At 37.8% G+C, this 19,258-nt stretch overlaps 1 long non-coding RNA gene across 2 annotated transcripts; it reads right to left on the bottom strand.

Moving 5' to 3' along the window:
* Window positions 1-1,143: 1,143 nt before the first annotated feature.
* Window positions 1,144-19,258, bottom strand: LOC144381356 (uncharacterized). Of its 2 annotated transcripts, none has more exons than XR_013446394.1 (5): window positions 18,977-19,258; window positions 9,102-9,209; window positions 7,957-8,826; window positions 6,173-6,371; window positions 1,144-4,369 (listed from the first exon to the last, which is right to left on the bottom strand). It is a non-coding gene; the product is annotated as an uncharacterized LOC144381356 (long non-coding RNA). The 2 variants fall into 2 exon arrangements; XR_013446395.1 differs by having other exon boundaries at window positions 19,035-19,258.

Here is a 19,258-nt window from a genome sequence, read left to right as displayed (position 1 = left end):
TAGAATCTGATTTCTGATTCCCAGCTCTGAGGTCATACCTCTGCCCTTTATTTTCAAGGTTCAGGAGGACCTGGACCCTCAGAAGGAACCAGTCTTTCAGGGTAGAAATTGTGCAGCTATGTTCCAGGAGTTTAAGTTTCAGTTATCAGAAAAATGTGATCATGCTACAGTTCTCCCCACCCCATTTTGCTACCTCTGGAAGTCCCCTAAGTTTACTTAACAGTACTTCCTTGAAGCTATAAAGACAGGTGTTTTTTTTTTTTCTTAACTCAGGCATGTTTTGATTGTAAATATGAAATGCACAGAGATTTTGCTTGAGTACTGCAGTTTAGGCTGTCAAATTAGTTCAGTAAATTAACTGATTTTTCTTCTGTCACAAATAAATATGTAAGTCATCTCTTCAGATATGTATATTTTGAACGTTATGCATTTAACATTCAGTTACTTAAAATATTCTTAACTCGTAAGGTTAACCAAAGTATATTTATACTATTATTAAATCTTTGTGTGTGTGTGTATGCTTTATACATGTATCATAAATACTTTGTATTTTCAAAACCTATTCTATATTATATATTTGTTTCATAATCATTATAGTATTGGAGTAATTTTTAAAAATTAATCTCATTTTTTTAAAGTTACATTTTTTAGTATTCATTTGTTTATTTTATGATATGGGAAAATGACATCCATGGAACATTTTTCTTCCCCAACTAATATAAATATTCTGTGAAATATTATGATATTCATTGTTATCTTTTGAAGCTTCTGATTTTCCTTCTCATTGGCTTATTCTTTCTGGTTATAAAACAGCTAACTTAAAAGATAAGTTTATGACAAAGTCCTCTTAAGTTCTGTATACAAAATTTGTATTCTTTCAGACAGTGATAATAATTGGAATCCCTAGTAAATGTGCCAAAAAATATATATCATTAAAATCTTATTAATTCATTACAGTGGTCACTTGGGTTTATCTCAAAATGTGGTCTTCAGACTACCTGAGGACGCAGCTGCTAAAACACAGATTCAGGACTTCCTCTCAGAAATTCTGATTCAGTAGGTCAGAGTTGACCCAGGAATCTGGGGTTTTTTTCCCTCAATGTAGCAAACAAGTAGCATGCTCACAAACATCGTTTTCACATGTGTGTTTATTCAGCTTTATTGAGCTATAATGACAAATAAGATTGTAATATTTTTAAAGTATATAAAGTGATTTGATATATGTATACATTATGAAAGGGTTCCCACATTTGACTTAATTAACACATCCATCACCTCACATATTTACCTTTTTCTTTTTTGTGTGAGAACACTTAAGTTCCACTCTCAGCAAGTTTCAATTACATAATACAGTATTAACAACCATAGTGACCAGGTTATACTTTAGATCCTCAGACCTTACTCATTTTATAACTGAAAGCCTGTGTTCTTTACCAACCTCTCCCCATTTCCCCCATCCCCCACCTCCTGGCAACCACCATGCTACTCTGTTTCTATGGGTTTGATTTTTTTTTTCTTTAGTTCCATGTATAAGTGATCCATGTATTTGTCTTTGTTTGTGTGACTTATTTCACTTAGCACAATGCCCTCCAGGTCCACCAAAGTTATTTCAAATGGCAGGATTTCTTTTTAAAGACTAAATAATATTCCATTTATATATATATATATATATATATATATATATATATATATCTCCATCATCTGTTGATGGAAACTTAGGCTTTTCCAGACTTTATCTATTGTGAATAATGTTGCAATGAACATGGGAGTGCATATAGCATATATCTCTTCAAGACAATGATGACATTTCCTTTGAATATGCATACCCAGGAGTGGGATTGCTTGGTCACATGGTAGTTCTATTTTTAATTTGGGGGGAACGTCCATACTGCTTTCCAGAGTGTCTGCACTGATTTATAGTCCCGCCAACAGTGCACAAGGGTTCCCTTTCCTCCACATCTCACCAGCAATGGGGGAAACGGGGAGAGGTTGGTAAAGGCAAGAGTCTTTTTGGTAATAGAGATCCTAACAGGTGTGAGGTGATATCTCATTGTGGTTTTGATTTGCATGTCCCCGATGATGAGTGATATTGAGTATCTTTTCAGATGTTAGCCATTTGTATGTCTTCTTTGGGTCTTTTGCCCATTTTTAATTTTGTTTTGTTTTGTTTTTCATTTTTTGCTCTTTTGTTTCGTTTTTGTTTTACTAACTAGTTGAGTTCCTTATATATTTTGGATATTAACTCCTTATTGGATGTGTGTTTTACCAAATATTTTCTCCTATTCTGTGGGTTGCCTTTTCATTTTGTTGATTGGTTCCTTTGCTGCGCAGATTTTTATTTTAGTTTAGTTAATTTATGAAATCTTTTCTCTACAAGATATATTTGTTTGAGAGACAGAGAAAGCACATACAAGTAGGAGGGCATAGGGAGAGGGAGAGAAGCAGACTCCCTGCTGAGAATAGAGCCTGACTATAGGGGGCTCCATCTCATGACTCTTGAGATCATGACCTGAGCCAAAATCAAGAGTCAGGTGCTCAACCAACTGAGCTGCCCAGGTGCCCTGCTGTGCAGATTTTTAGTTTGATGTGGTCCCACTTGTTTAATTTTCCTTTTGCTTCCTTTGATTTTGGTGTCAAATCCAAAAATCATTGCCAAGACTAATGTCAAGGAGATTTCTCCCTATATTTCCTTCGAGGAGTTTTATAATTTCAGGTCTTATGTTCAAATCTTTAAACCATTTTGAGTTGATTTTTGTGTATGATATAAGATAGGAGTCCAGCTTCATTCTTTTGCATGTGGCTCTCTACTGAAGAGACTATCCTTTCCACATTGTATATTCTTGGCAACTTTGTCAGAAATTAACCATATATGTGTGGGTTTATTTCTGGGCTCTCTATTCTGTTTCACTGATCTATGTGTCTGTTTTTGTTTGTACCATACTATTTTGTTTACTGTAGCTCGAAATCAGGAAGTTTGATGTCTCCAGCTTTATTTTTCTTTCTCAAGATTTCTTTGGCTATTTGGGGTCTTTTGTGTTTCCAGACAAATTTTAGGATTGTTTGTTCTATTTTTGTGGAAATGCCATTGGAATTTTGATAGGGATTGCACTGAATCTGTAAATTGCTTTGGGTAGTATGGACATTTTAATGATATTAATTCTTCCAATCCATATCTTTCCATTTATTTGTGTCTTCTTCAATTTCTTTCATCAATGTTTTACAGTTTTCAGTGTACGGGTCTTTCATTCTTTGATTAAATTTATACCTATTTTATTCTTTTTGATGATACTATAAATGCAGTTGTTTTCTTAATTTCTCTTTCCAATAGTTAGTTAGGGCATAAAAAGGCAACTGCCTTTTGTATGTTGATTTTGTATCCTGCAACTTTACTTAATTTGTTTACTAGTTTTAACAGTTTTTATGGTGGAATCTTTAGGGTTTTCTATATGTAGTATCATGTCATCTGCAAACAGAGATCATTTTACTTCTTTCAGATTTGGGTGCCTTTTATTTTATTTTTTTTTCTTGCGTAATTGCTCTGGCTAAGAATTCCAGTACTATGTTGAATAAAAATTGTGAGAGTGGGCATCCTTGTCTAGAAATCTGTATTTTCATAAGATTGCCATGTTATTTTTATGCCCAGTGAAATTTAAGAACCATTTATTAAAAAGATATCTCTTGTGTTTCCTATTTCATTTGAAATAGAGGATCAATTTCATACCCAATTTTTTTTATTATGTTATGTTAATCACCATACAATACATCATTAGTTTTTGATGTAGTGTTCCATGATTCATTGTTTGCATATAACACCCAGTGCTCCATGCAGTATATGCCCTCTTTAATACCCATCACCAGGCTAACCCATCCTCCCACCCCCTCCCCTCTAAAACCCTCAGTTTGTTTCTCAGAGTCCATAGTCTCTCATGGTTCGTCTCCCTCTCCAATTTCCCCCCCTTCATTCTTCCCCTCCTGCTAACTTCTTTTTTTTTTTTTAATATATAATGTATTATTTGTTTCAGAGGTACAGGTCTGTGATTCAACAGTCTTACACAATTCACAGCGCTCCCCATAGCACATAACCTCCCCAATGTCTATCACCCAGTCACCCCATCCCTTCCACACCCCACCACTCAGGCAACCCTCAGTTTGTTTCCTGAGATTAAGAATTCCTCATATCAGTGAGGTCATATGATACATGTCTTTCTCTGATTGACTTATTTCGCTCAGCATAATACCCTCCAGTTCCATCCACGTCGTTGCAAATGGCAAGATTTCATTCCTTTTTGTGGCTGCAAAATATTCCATCAAAATCCTAAAGGAGAACACAGGCAGCAACCTCTTCGACTTCAGCCACAGCAACTTCTTCCTAGAAACATCACCAAAGGCAAGAGAAGCAAGGGCAAAAATGAACTATTAGGACTTCATCAAGATAAAAAGCTTTTGCACAGCAAAGGAAACAGTCAACAAAACCAAAAGACAACCGACAGAATGGGAGAAGATATTTGCAAATGACATATCAGATAAAGGGCTAGTATCCAAAATCTATAAAGAACTTATTAAACTCAACACCCAAAGAACAAATGATCCAATCAAGAAATGGGCAGAAGACATGAACAGACATTTTTCCAGAGAAGACATCCAAATGGCCAACAGACACATGAAAAAGTGCTCAACATCGCTCGGCATCAGGGAAATGCAAATCAAAACCTCAATGAGATATCACCTCACACCAGTCAGAATGGCTAAAATTAACAAGTCAGGAAACGACAGATGTTGGCGGGGATGCGGAGAAAAGGGAACCCTCCTACACTGTTGGTGGGAATGCAAGCTGGTGCAGCCACTCTGGAAAACAGTATGGAGGTTCCTCAAAAAGTTGAAAACAGAGCTACCATACGATCCAGCAATTGCACTACTGGGTATTTACCCCAAAGATACAAATGTAGGGATCCAAAGGGGTACATGCACCCTGATGTTTATAGCAGCAATGTCCACAATAGCCAAACTGTGGAAAGAGCCAAGATGTCCATCAACAGAGGAATGGATAAAGAAGATGTGGTATATATATACAATTTCATACCCAATTTTGTCTTGATAATTGTATATTCTTTTTTCTTTAAAAATGTCTCTAAAAGTGTATAAGCTTCAACACCCACAGAAAACTCCACCTACTCCTGCTGTAGGTAAATTCGTAATGTATATTTTTGTGTTTCTAAATGATACCCACAGATCATGTAATTCAAAGGAACATGATGGAAATCATGAAAGATTTCAAAAGGGGATATAAAGAAGTCATATCCAAAATAAGAAGGAATCCTGGTGTTTAGATGCATCATGTTTCCATAAGCTGAGACCACTATGGAAGAGTCTGAAGCTGCCAATTCTTGAGCATAAGTGGATGAAGGCAAGAGGCAGCAAGTTCTCTGGTCATGGGAGTAGACGACCTGTAGTGCCTTTGGGGGATCACCCCCAGTACCAGTTATGGTACTTGGTCAGATGGTATTTTGTAACTAACCAGAGGTTTAACACTATTCCAGGACGAACTCTGCTCAGTCCAATTTGGACTGGGGTTAAAAATATTAAAAAGATTATATCTGTAATAGATATATCAGTCATCTTCCCACTCACAGCCTATTCTAAGAGAATCTTCTAGCCTACAGTCCTGCTTGACTCAGGTGACTCTGCTTTCCTGGCTACAACTGATTGAAGCAGGGGTAGACACTTAATTCAGCCTGAGCCAATTAGATGTTCTCATTTCAGAAGTTGAACCAAAGCACAGAGACTGAGGCTATTCGAATTGTGCAGAGGAGCTCTCGGCCAAGGGAGGATTGGGGAAACCATGCTACCATGGCAAATCAAAGTCTCAGATAAGAATTGTAGGGAAGCAAACCTCAAAAGCCTTAGAGAGATCAGAAATGGATGGGTAGAGGGGATGGAACAAATGGACATACCCAGAGGAGCAGAGATGAGAGATCATTTGACACCAGAGAAAGTAGTTTTTGGATGGCTATCTACTTCCTGTGAAATAGGACTCTACCTTCTGAAATTAGATTCCCTGATATCCCCTGAATCCCTTCAATAAACAATCTTCCCACCCACACCGATAGAGTTGAGTGGAGGGGGTTTCTGTCCCCATCAGCCGAGATCCCTAATCAAGACAATCTGGACTTACCAGCCACAGTTTTCAGAGTAGTCAAGGAAGGAAGCGCACATCCTGTGGAATGTGCTGAAGACTGTAGGGCTTCCTGTGGGATGCACGTAGAGTGTTGAAACTCAGCCTGATGGGCATCAAGCAAGCAGGAGACCAACAGAAGAAGATCAACAGGGCATGAAGTAGGGTGATGAGGATGCCAAATAGGAAGACTCCTTACCTACAAAAAGTAAAGTAAGGGGCATTGGAAAGTTGAGATTTTAGCTGCGTAGGAAAGGGTTACATTCAGCTTCATAATCATACTTGTATTAGTTCTATCTTTAACATATTATAGTGTTAGTGTACGTTCAAAGTGTAGTGATCAGAGCCATAATCTAATCTGGCTCTTTGTGACACTCAGTGCAGAGGTTACACTTTTTGCAGTGACAGTCAGCATAGGTATACTGCTGCACAGTGGGCTAAGATCAGACCTAAGTTTTTCTTTACTGTTTTCTTACTACCTCCACCCCTGTACTCTAAGTACTAGTAAGAATCTCAAGGGAACTAGGATGGAAGTGATGTAGCATGCCAGAGCACCAACTGCTATTGTTGTTTTTCAAAGACAATTTTTTAAGAGATCCAGATCATATTAGTATGTGGCAGAGTCTGCTAATTGTCCTCAATATCCCTCATCTTCCATACTAAGGATAGTTTAAGCTAGATCCAAATATAGCTAATGACTGCATATTAAATGGAATGTAAGTAAATGATATATGCAACTTCTGTGTCAGGTGCTTCCTTCACTCTTTCTCCTTCAAGTAAGCTGGAATCAGGATGTGGTGGGGAGCTCTTTTCAGGCACAAAAATGAAGCCAACTCCCTAGGGATGGAAAAGTAACAAGATGGACAGAATTGTGTTCTCCATATTATAGAGCCACCACTTTGGTATCTATATTTTTGAGTCTTTTGTTTCAACAACATAGGCACTATCCTAAATAAGGCCATCATTGTGCAGACCTCTCAGCTGATTCTCTTCCCATATATTGGAACCTGACATAAATCTAAAGGAAGAGCGCAGAACATGTTTGGAGGGATGGTAGATATACCACTGCATAGTAAACCTATATCAGGGCAATAAACAGAGCCCCGGGAGATGAGATCGATCCACTAAGATTTTACCAGGATCTTAGAATAAAAGAGAGTGTTTAAGAATACTTAGGAAAGTAGAAACTCTAAGTATTTCCTAAGAACACATGGAAAAGTTCCACAAAATATTTGCATAGCTGTTCTCAGTTTTCCCTTAAAATTATGATCTCTGCATATTTCCCAATAAGCATACTTGTGTTTGTAACATTTTCTCCTGCTTGTGGTCAGCTTGTGCTCAGTTTAGTATTTTAACTCAGCCCAAGGCCTTGTACATAGTTGATGCTCAATAAACATTTGGATATTTGTTTATTGAGTCAGATAGAGTCCCATATAACCACAGCTTTTACTAGTTAGTGTGGCTTGCAAAATCAACTGACATTAGCATCGGGTCTGTACCACGCAACGTACCAGGCTGTGTTTAAATATGCCTTCAAGAGTTTATTGCACTAGGGACGCCCAGTGAGCCACTGAGGTGGCTCAGTCGGTTAAGCATCTGCCTTGGGCTCAGGTCATGATCCCAGGGTCCTGGGATTGAGCCCCATATCAGGCTCCCTGCTTAGCAGGGAGCCTGCTTCTCCCTCTCCCTCTGACCTTCCCACTCTCTCTCTCGCTCCCTCTCTGTCTCTCCCTCTCTCAAATAAATAAAACCTTTAAAAAAAGAAAAGGAAAGAAAATGCCTACTCTTGAAAGAAGGAGATGTGGGGCACTCTGCTGAAAGGCATAATTTCATCAACTTCGTGGCAAATACAACATGGAGTGTGTCACTCTGGCCAGGATATTTCATTCCAGGAAATAATTCTTCCCAGCAGCTTCACTGAGGGGCCTACTCAGAAAAGAGGCTTGACAAAAAACAAACAAACAAAAAACAAAAACACACACACACTATTGAATGATTGTGAATAACAGTTATAAAAACCCAGTTAACTCTGAAGAACCGAGATGGTTGATCTAACGAAATACAAAATGGTTTCTGATAAGAAAAATAAAACTTAGAAAACTGAATAGTAAAGACTGACTTTAAATATGATCTTCAGGTGCAATGCTTTCTCTTTATCTCTTTCTGAACTACCCGTAATATTAAATGAAGAGTCATATTATTATTTACATTAACATTCTATGAATGAGTAATTATAAGTCTATTATAAATAGAATTTTATGTTTCTATGCCTTTGTTGACAGAAAGTGAGTTTTTCTCTTAAAAAGTAAAAGTTACATTTAACATGGGGACTTTCTTTACTTATACACTTTAAAAAAGTAGGGCCACCAGAGGCTCTTATGGATCTCGAGAAACAGATAGGGAGAGGGTCAGAGACAGGGACAGGGAGAGAGAGAGAATACTCTGGAACTCACAGTAGTCTCCATAGGACAGGATCAGGCGAGACAGAGAGGCTGCCCCCTAATTTCTTTGGGGGTGACCTGAAGTAGGCGGGGAACTCACTCCGAATAGTTGGGAGTCAAAGTGTCCAGACACTTCAGGAGTTAAGTAGTATCACTTTAAATGTTACCTGACCCAGTGCCACAGAAGTTGATGACAGAGACAGAGCATAAGACCTAAGAACCATAAGGAAATGTGTCAATGTAAAATTTGATACTGTGAGCGCTATAAAAGTGGAAAGCAAGACCACCCCATTTAGAAATTCATTGAAAGGATTATAACACCAGCAGAGACAGAGAGTTCCCAAGTTCACTCCACTCCCTCATCACCCAGAATGACATAGACATTGACTACAAGGGACCTAATCCAATATCAGCAGTGAGGACGGTGATGGTTGGTTAAGCACAAACTGTGAAGCAGTGACCCCTAGGTGTCAGACCAAGGTCATTACCCATCTGAAGAGTGCCAGAGGGGCAGGCGTGCCGAGGCAGTCAGGCAGAGAACAGAGATGAAATTCTTTCAATGGCTGTCAAGCAGATCAAGTTTACTCTTCTAGGACCTGCCAAGGGAAAGGAGAAAGTTTGAGTGCTAGGAGGACTGGGGTACCAGCATTTACACAGGGGATGCTCAGAGCCAGAAATTCCTGTTGTCATGACGTCTACCCCTTGGGTTATACCCCCTCAAGCTGCCGTGGAAGATGAGACTATGTATCGATTGCAACAAATTTTAATGAATTTTTTAATGTAAAATGGTTGGCTCTTAAGACAAAAAAAAAAAAGAAAAGAAAAGATAAAGCCCTCCACTCAAAAAAACCTTATGAAAATCTTTTCTAATGTTGGCTTTTACTCTAATTTAACTCCTAACATTAGGGATAGTTTTAGTATTATGATAAAGGATCCTGGCTTTGTTAGCATAGAAATTACATTTTGTCTTGGTTCCTTTGTTTAACGTGTATCAAACTTATAAAAGTCTACAGCTACTACGTGACAGTAAAAGTTTTATAAATTGAATTCAGTGACTAATGAGAACTTAGTGAATAACTAACTACTTGGCTTTTGAATAGTTTTAGAAACTAAAGTGCAAATACATATTAAAGGCAAAGGCAAATAGCAAGATACTATGTATAAATATCAAAGCAATATCATTAGTAACATACATAGCCTTGTTTTTTTCATATAGACAAGATCTAGTTTCCGTGGCCTTAACGATAACTCTACAGTAAGGAATATGGTGCATATATTATAACATATGTGGGAGTAGCTGTCAAAGGAAGTCTGTTCTATTCAACAATTCTCTGGGTGAAAAAAACCTGACTTGGCATTCAAATCAGTCTTTTAATATTCATTACCTATTTATATGTACGTTGTAAATTCCTGATAGTGGTCAGGAGGCCAAGTTTCAATGGACCTATAAAAATTGATCAGTGGCCCTCTCTGAGAAGCATGATGGAGAATATCTGATATTGTAGGAGGAAGGGAAGGTCCCACTGAATACTGGTTTCTTTAGCACAAAGATTGTTTCCTCTCACCATATTTCTGCAGCATTATTTTTCTTCCTTACCCAAACTTATCTTCAAGCACTCAGAAGACATTATGGATTCAGGAATGGAAATTATCTTATAGAGTAGCAAATTTTGGGTACTTTTTTTTTTTTGCTTTAAAATGCAAGTGGTTATAAATATAAATAAGATTTAAGTCAAAATTAGCTGATAATTTTCTACATGGGTTGATCCAAAGAGTATTTTTGTATGGTTAGATTTGGGGGTCTTAATTTCTGCTATCACACAGTTCAAATGAGTAATATATTAAGAATAGCTTCCTGAAATATGCAAAGGAACACAATTAAAAGGTGGAGAATATTCCTGTGGATGGATTACTTAGAGAATTTATGGAATACCTCCAGTGGCAATCTTTCAAGGTAAAATAGGAAAACTATTTTTCCAAGTTGGTTTAGATTTAATTTCATTAAAAACAGAAAGATAAACTATCAAAATCTCCTTTCTTCATCGACATAATATTTGTGTTGGTATATTCAAAAATAAAAGAAACTGATTTTGGTAAAACCTTTGTTTCTTCATGCTATTAATGAAGGCCTTTCCCTATAGCACTAAAGATGGAAATCATACTTGGTTGGGCTTGTAGGATGATCTGTAGCAATGAGGGGATGGTGGGGGAAAGAAAGGAACACAGAGTAGCACTGATGCAGTAAATGTTTCTTTTTTAGGAAACTAGCATCTCCTTCAAATGATGCTGATGTCTTCTTCACTCACCCACAAAATCTGCTCATTTAATAGAATTCACCAAACCAGCTAGTGGTGTTATCCACCCATGGGTGCTCTGAAGCTCATAAATTATATAACGCTGTGTTTAAGAGGGAAAGTGAGAAGTGGGCTATATCCATGGAACTAATTCCCAAATTCTCTTGCCTTCTTTTATGCTTTACCACCAAGTCTCTGCCCCCATTTTTTGTGCAAGTCCAGTTCTGCTTTTCTTCTAGCTTGTTGCATCTTTTATTCTGCTGGTTTTCTAGACTTTGCTTCCTGTTCTCTCCTGCTCTGGCAGGATGTAATCATAGACCTATAATTCAGATCACTTTCGAGTGGCCTCACAAGACTCTCCCGTCCACCCCATCTGTGTCTTGTCCTCGATGAGGACCCAGAATATGAGTAGGCCAAAAGAGCAGGCTGGGACCATGAGGACTTTAAGTTCTGAGGCTCCAAGAAAAATGTAAAGAGTTCCCTGCTCTATGTTAGCTACAAAGAGAAATCTCTCCAGCAGCAAGGATGAAACAGCTTTTCAGCTTTATGCACCCTCTGCAAAGAAATGATGCTTCAACAATATTTATACTTTTAGAACCACCAAGTCCAGCTGGTATATAAACTGGGTTCTTTTTTTCCCACCTACATTTTTGTCTTCCCTCCTAATTTCATATTTCACTCTGGTAGGAGGTATGGCTAAAAAGAATCCTTGAAATAAGGCACAAACACAAAAGAAAAAGTTAAGAGAAAAAAGTCCAAATGGGGAGAATAAATAAGAGAGAAAAATATTTTTGAAATGAGTAAACATTTTGAAATATGTGAAAGGCTAATTACTAAAACTATGTGGACTGGAAAGTATTGAAAGGAAAAAGTATAGTGTCAATAAAACCAAATTTTTCATTTGTCAAAACATACTGAAGATGAAGCCCGATAGACAAATAGTCCAATATACATTCTCTAACAGAATTATAATATTCTATGGGAACACTCCACTATTATCAGATGTTCAAGGTTAGACATGACAGAGCCATGAGAGAGCTACTGGTTAATTGTAAATTCAACAAACTGCTTAGTCTGGTATTTGGGGCCCTTTGCAATCTGAACCCCAAATTACCTCTACCATATAGGGTAGTATGATGATTCATTTTATCTGTCATCTTGGCTGGGCTATAGTGCCCAGATATTTGGTCAACAATTATTTTAGATGTTTCTGTGAAGGTGTTTTTTTGGATGAGATTTAACATTTAAATTGGACTTTAAAGCAGATTACCCTCTATAATGTGGGTGGGCCTCATCTAATCAGTCGAAGGCCTTAATAGAACAAAAACTGACCTCTCCTGGGCAAGAAGGAATTCTGTCATCAGACTGCCTTTGGACTTGAATGGCAACTCTTCTCTGGGTCTCTAGTCTGCCAGCCTACTCTGCAGATTTTGGACTTACCAAGCCTCCATGATCATGTGAGCTAATTCCTTAGAATAAATATCTCTTTCTCTCTCTCCATATAGATATAGATGTGGCTATCAACATAGATGCATCCTTTTGGTTCTGTTTCTCTGAACAACCTTGCCTAATATAGGTAGTGATAAGATCTGGATTCTATAACCAGAAATATGGGTTCAGATCCTGGCTCTCCCATTTACTAACTGTTTAACACATGATAGGAAAGCTACTTTACCTCTCTAAGTCCATTTCCTCATAACAATTTCCTCTCGATTCTCTATTCTTTTGTTTCTGCTATTTCCTTGCTTGTCATAAGTTTTTTCCTGTCTGCATAGCTAAACCTTACTTTTCCTTCCATACCTGCAGTGTTTTAAAAAGATGTTCACAAATTCTTTGATACTCTTCCCTTCACGTTTAATCCCCCTCTCCTTCAGTATAACCTGGACTTAGTGAGTTGCTTCCAGCAAGTAGAATATGGCGGAAGTGATAGTACATCATTTCCCAGATTAGGTCATGAAATAACTGCAGCTTCCACCTTGGCGTTCTGTCTCTCCATTTCCGTTTGTCTCTGTCTCTCTCATCACTTGTTATGGGGGAGCCAACTGCCTGTTCATGAGCAGCCCTTTGGAGAGGCCCAGTGGCAAGAACTGAAGACTCCTGCCTATAGTCACTTTACTGAACTTAGAAGCACATTCTCCAGGCCCTTCATTACTTCAGCTCCAGCCAACGACTTCATTGTAGCCTCATTAGAGACCCTGAATCAGAACTACCCAGCTAAGATACTCCTGGTTCCTGAGCCTCAGAAACTGTGTGAGACACCAAATACTTGTTTTACACAACTAAGTGTAATTTTGTAAATTTGACACACAGCAAATAATTAATGGTGCATGCAAGTCTATAGAAGCATCCTCTAACCAACATACAGAATTTCTCCTTTCTCTGTTTCCCCATAGCATTCTACATGTAACTATTATAAAACTTCTCATGTTCTATTAATAGCATTCATTAACATGTACGTTTCCCTTGCATGGCTGAGAGCTGCTTGAGGGTGGGCCATCTTTAACTGTACTGTGGAAGAAAAAAAATCAAACTCAAGCCCGGCACATAAAGGACTCTTAAGTTAGGCTAACAATTAGTGTTTCCTGTGTCATACATTGTTCTAAGTCTTTTGCAAATATTGTCCCATTTAATTCTCATAATTATTACCCTCATTTTACAGATGATGACACTGAGGTCAAGTTACAGAGCTGATTAACTTGCTCACTGGCACACAGCTAGTAAATGTTGCTGAATTACTGAATGATTGAACAAATAAATGTCTTACAAACATGACTATATATAACTCACCTTCCAATCTCTTAACAGTGCTGAGCCCAGTATGCAACCTGGACTCAGTATTTACTACATCACTGTCTGGTAATAAAAGTAGCTTAGTTATGTGAGAAAGAAGTCTTGGAAACCCTGATTGTGGATAATTTAAATTGATTCCCCAAACAGTTCTTTTCCTTTACTCAGAAGAAATACGGGTTGCAGTAAACATGTTGTGATGATACTAAAAATATACTTTGGAAGATGTTTACCTTTTTCTCCATACATCCCCCATAAATGTTTGACAAGAAACAAAGTGTATTGGTAGTTTGATTATATAAGACATCTTTAGGGTGCCTGGGTGGCTCAGTCGGTTGGGTGTCTGCCTTCGGATTGGGTCATGATCCTGGGGTCTTGGGATTGGATCTCTGCTCAGCGGGGAACCTGCTTCTCCCTCTCCCTCTGCCGCTCCCCCTGCTTGTGCTTTCTTACTCTCTCTCTCAAATAAATAAAATCTCAATTTTCAAAAAAGGATTTTTTTTCTGAATTTACTAAATTTGGTGGTTCAGGAATTCAAAACAGTTTGTGAAAGAGTAAAGTGGTGTTATTTAAAGGGTGTATTTTTCTTCCAACAAGAACAACAAAAGAATAAAGTTTCTACTGAAGACCTTTTGGTTTACAAATTTCAAATAGGTGGCTGCTATATGACTTCTGAGGGCCCTCTTAATGAAGCATGCAACCAATGATCCCTTCAGGTGAGGTCTTTCTAAATAAGCACCTAACTATGAGAAACCTAGAGCCAGCTTACATTCAGGATAAAGTCTGGAAGGCAGCTTGTGGTTTCCTATTTTAGAATTTTTGACTTGTTTTGCCTGAGCATTTTCTCCCCACCTCATAGTAAGTAGGAGGTCTTTCTACTATTTGATGAATGGGGACTCCTTTCCTCTTGATGTCTATTTGGGAGGTTTACTCCTCTTATATTCTGTCACTGTAGGGATTAATGAAAACATATTTTGGAAGCTGTAAAAAGGATCCCTAAGTGTAAGCAGATGTTAAAGATAAGTGATTATAGTGACAATAAATCATTTCCTTTGTTCCTGTAGGCCTCCGTATTTCTCCTACAAGACAGTACCTTCATAAATTGTCTGCTGGGAACATTACCCTAAAAGTTTCACTTAAGACAAAGGAGACCAGAAATTTCTGTCATTAAAGATTTAGTAGCCTTGTCTTCTATACTCATAAAAATGTATGCAGTGCACTTCTAATTATTTTTCTTGAAAGATTAAGAATGGCAAACCACTTTGTGCTCATCAGCTTGATTCCCTTCAGTTGTCCTAGACTTTCCAAGGTGGGGCGGGGTGGGTAGGTCTCACTTGACACCATTTTGCATTTCAGAGCAGATCCTTTCCTATGACAGTAACACTATTTCTCAGGTGTTTCCTTACTCTACCACTCTGCATTTGAAGCAAGGCATGTTCCTTATTTCAAGATTCAATATTCCAGTCATGAAATAAAACAAGTCTAAGAAAATTGAATAACCCCTTTTTAAGCAAAAATCAACTCTCTAGAAACAAATATAAACTGCTAACTAAAAACTTAAAAAAATATATAGGTTCTAAGATTAAAGGCAAGACAAAAATAACCAGAGGGTGAGTATTTTTATTCAAATATTTAATGCAAGCCAGAAATATCCACAGGGTGAGGCAGGAAAGGGTAGTAATTGAAAGCACAGCAGGCTCTGGAGTCAGACAAGGTAGGTTTGCATCCTGGCTATGCCTCTCCAAGCTGTGTGACCAATCTTGCAGATTTACTTGACCTCTTTATCTTCTGTAAAATGGGGACAACAAAAAACACCTACTACAGAGGAGTGCTGTGGGGCTAAAAATGAGAGAATGTACTAAAAGTGCAATGCCTTGTATTGTAAGTAATCAATACATTTTAGTTATTATTATTTGCAAGTGCCACGTAGAAAGATACTTATTTTTCTTACTATTAGGACAAAAGGGAAACATTTCTAAAAAGATTGAGAAAATGGAAAAATATGAATTCCATACCAATAAATGGATATTAACATATTTTCTTTATATGCCTTATTTATTTTCTCAGGGAATTTCAAAGGCTTTCCATTTTTTTACAACTACAACCATTGTAAAAGCAATGTCACAGTTATTAAGGAAAAAGAGACATTGATTAAAAGTAAGCTCTTATGAGTGAACAGTGTAGAAGAAGAATGCTAATAGTTTCTGTTAGGACAACCGGAACTTGTTCCTTACCACCTATTAATTACTTGAAATTACATTTACAGTTCTGTAGGCTAGATTGTCACTGGCCTCTCACAGACAGTAAGATCATTTTAATAAACCTAAACTTTAAAAAGGTTAAGTATATAACGAAATAGAAGCTCTTAAATGTTCCCAGTTACGTTTTAATTGGTTTGACCCCTCTGCTAAACAACTTGGCAATTGGTATCCAACAAAATCCATAAAACTGTAAGGACCATTGGACCCAGGAATGATCCAAAAAAGGTTATGAATGACAATTAATTGGATTCTTTTTCTTTGTTTCCTTCATTTTTTTTGAAAGCAGCATTATTGATATATAATTCACATTTCATTCAATCCAATTAAGTGTACAATTCAATGGTTTTTAGTATATTCAGAGTGGTGCAACCATCATCACAATCAATTTTAGAACGTTTGCCTCAAAAAAGAAACCCAACATCATTTGGTTATCATCCCCCAATTCCATCTCTGCACTGAAGGCTAAGCAACCACTAATCCTTTCTGTCTCTATGGATTTACCTATTCTGGACATTTCATATAAACGGAGTCATTATGCTAAGTGAAAAAAACCAGTCACAAAAGACTATATATGTTTTTGAGGATCATCCATGTTACACCATACATCAATACCTCCTTTTTATGGCCAAATATCCCATTGTTTAGATATACCACATTTAATTTATATGTTCATCAGTTGGTGGACATTTGTGTTGTTTCACCTTTTGGCTTGTATGAATAATGCTATTATGAACATTCATGGACAAGTTTTTTTTTTTTTTAATTTTAAAAATTTTTTATTTTTTAAGCAATCTCTACACCCAACACGGAGCTTAAACTTACCAACCCTGAGATCAAGAGTTGCATGCTCTGACTGAGCCAGCCAGGCACCCTACATGGACAAGTTTTTGCTTGGACATACTCTCATTTTTCTTGGCTACCTACCTCGAAGTAGAATTTATATGATTCCTACAGGAGTGAAAATCATGGTCCAACAATGTAATAATGCTGCACTCCCAAAGGTATTATGCAGAAATGCTACACTCTCAAAAATACTCTGCAGAAAAATGTTGGCCATGTAGAAGGAAAACCACATAGTAATATGGAAAAAGGCTACATGAAGTGAAAAAAGGATAAAACCCACTTAAAATCCTTCCTGGGCTTCCCATCCCCTGCTCTGTCCTATGGACCTAAGGACTTCAATTCTCTCCCCCTCAATTCTCAGGACCAGCTATATACACTACCTTTCAGAGATTCTTTTTTTACGACCTCTTAGCTTCAGAACCCTTGTACATGTTGTTTCCCCTGCCTGTATCACTTTTTCCCCCACTTCTTTGCCCAGTGGTTTCAAGTCTCATCTTAAATGTCACTTCCTCAGAAAAACCTTCTTTGATATCCCTACCTAAGGTTAAGTATTTCCATGGTAGTCTGCAATTTTCCATCTTAATACTTTTGATACTGGTAATTGTTTATTCAGTTAGTAATCAAATATTGAAAGGTTATTACATGCAGGGATACAGAGTGAAACAAAACACGCAAGATCCCTGCCATCCTCGACCTTATATTCTAGGGAGGGAATTCATGCACACGTATACAAGTCAATGTACTGGGTAATTTTATTTTTTATTTCATTTTATTCCAGTGTAGTTAACATGCAGTGTTATATTAGTTTCTGGTGTACAATATAGTGATTCAACAGTTCCATATATTACTCAGTGCTCATCAGCTAAGTGTACTATGTATTCCCTTCATCTATTTCACCCATCCCCCCACCTACCTCCTTTCTGGTAACCCTATGTTCTCTATAATTGAGTCTGGTTTTTTTTTTGGTTTCTCTCTCTTTTTTCCTTCGTTAGCTATTTTGTATCTTAAATTCCACAATGAGTGAAATCATATATTTGTCTTTCTCTGATTGGCTTATTTCACTTAGCATTATACTCTCTAGATACAGTCTTGTTGCAAATGCCAAGATTTCATCCTTTTTATGGCTGAGTAATATTCCACACCTTCTTTATCCATTCATCTATTGATGGATACCTGGGCTGCTTCCATAGTTCGGCTATTGTAAATAATGCTGCAATAAACTTAGGCGTGCACATATCCCTTCAAACTAGTGTTTCGGTATTCTTTGGTTAAATACGTACCGGGTAATTTTAGATAATGATAATTAGCTTAATATTTATCCTGTTTGGATTGTACACTCCATGAAGGCAGGAGCTATTTCTGTCTTGGTTACTTCCAGTTTGCTAGAGCTTACCCCTGCTAGAGCTTATTCACCACCTGAATAAGCTCAATACAAATTTTTTCAATGACTGGTAAAATAGGCATATAAAAAACAGAAATGGAAAACACAAAGGAGACTACTCCTGTAAATGGTTGAGGTTTTTTTTCCCCTTTCCTCTTTCAAAACTTTCTGTAGTTCCACATATTCTTTCTATTAACTAAAACAATTAAAAGATGAGCCAAAAATTACCATACGTGAGTAAAAGAACCTCAAATAAAACACATTTATATGTCACCACATACTCGTTAAACACCTGGTAATAAAACCTACTCAAATACTCAGATGTGTTGGTTCAGTGAATAGAATTCCCTTGGCACATTACCAAACAGGTTCCCCGCCATCAATAGTATCATTTACCGTTTTAAAAGGCCTTTAACACCCAAGACGGTGCTTAAGAATATGATCCTCCAAACTGCCACATTTCTAAAGTGCCTGACAGTCTACCTCCATCCACTATGTGCCACCGGAAAAAACCGCAATTCTACTTATACGTAATAGACAATTTTTTGCGAGGTCAACAAAGAATGCAAAATCTTTACACAACAGAACACCAGCCCCTTCCCAATAAATTCTTCTTACAAGCCCTAGACACTTATCAGGTTGGATAACATCAGGTAGCTTTGCGGTGGGCCAAAAGAGCATCCAGACAGAACCCCACCCCAAGCGGAGCACTCAGCCTCTTCTTTCTTCCCCGGGGCGCATGCGCAGCGCACTCTCCGGGCACCGCACGCCTCTGCCAGCAAGCATAGGGCGCTTACGTCACCGTGAGATGCTGATATGCCCTTCCGCTTCTCCTAGGAAAACGAGTCCGCGCACCTTTGACTTTCCTTAGCCCGTAGGAAATGTCTTCCCTTCTTCCACCCCAGTACTAAAGACTTCCCCCGCCCGTCTCCAACAGCCAGCTTTCTACCGGAGTTCTCTGCACGTTCGTTGGACGGTGAAGGCCACGGAAAAGAAAAAAGGAGAGGGAGAAGGACCACTTCAGCGTTGTTTACAGGGAGTAAGCAAGTCTAGGAATCGGTCCGCGAGGGCGGAGCTGA

The sequence above is a fragment of the Halichoerus grypus genome, chromosome 3 (assembly GCF_964656455.1).
Source record: "Halichoerus grypus chromosome 3, mHalGry1.hap1.1, whole genome shotgun sequence".
Taxonomy (NCBI): domain Eukaryota; kingdom Metazoa; phylum Chordata; class Mammalia; order Carnivora; family Phocidae; genus Halichoerus; species Halichoerus grypus.
This window is presented reverse-complemented; position numbering and strand designations above follow the sequence as displayed.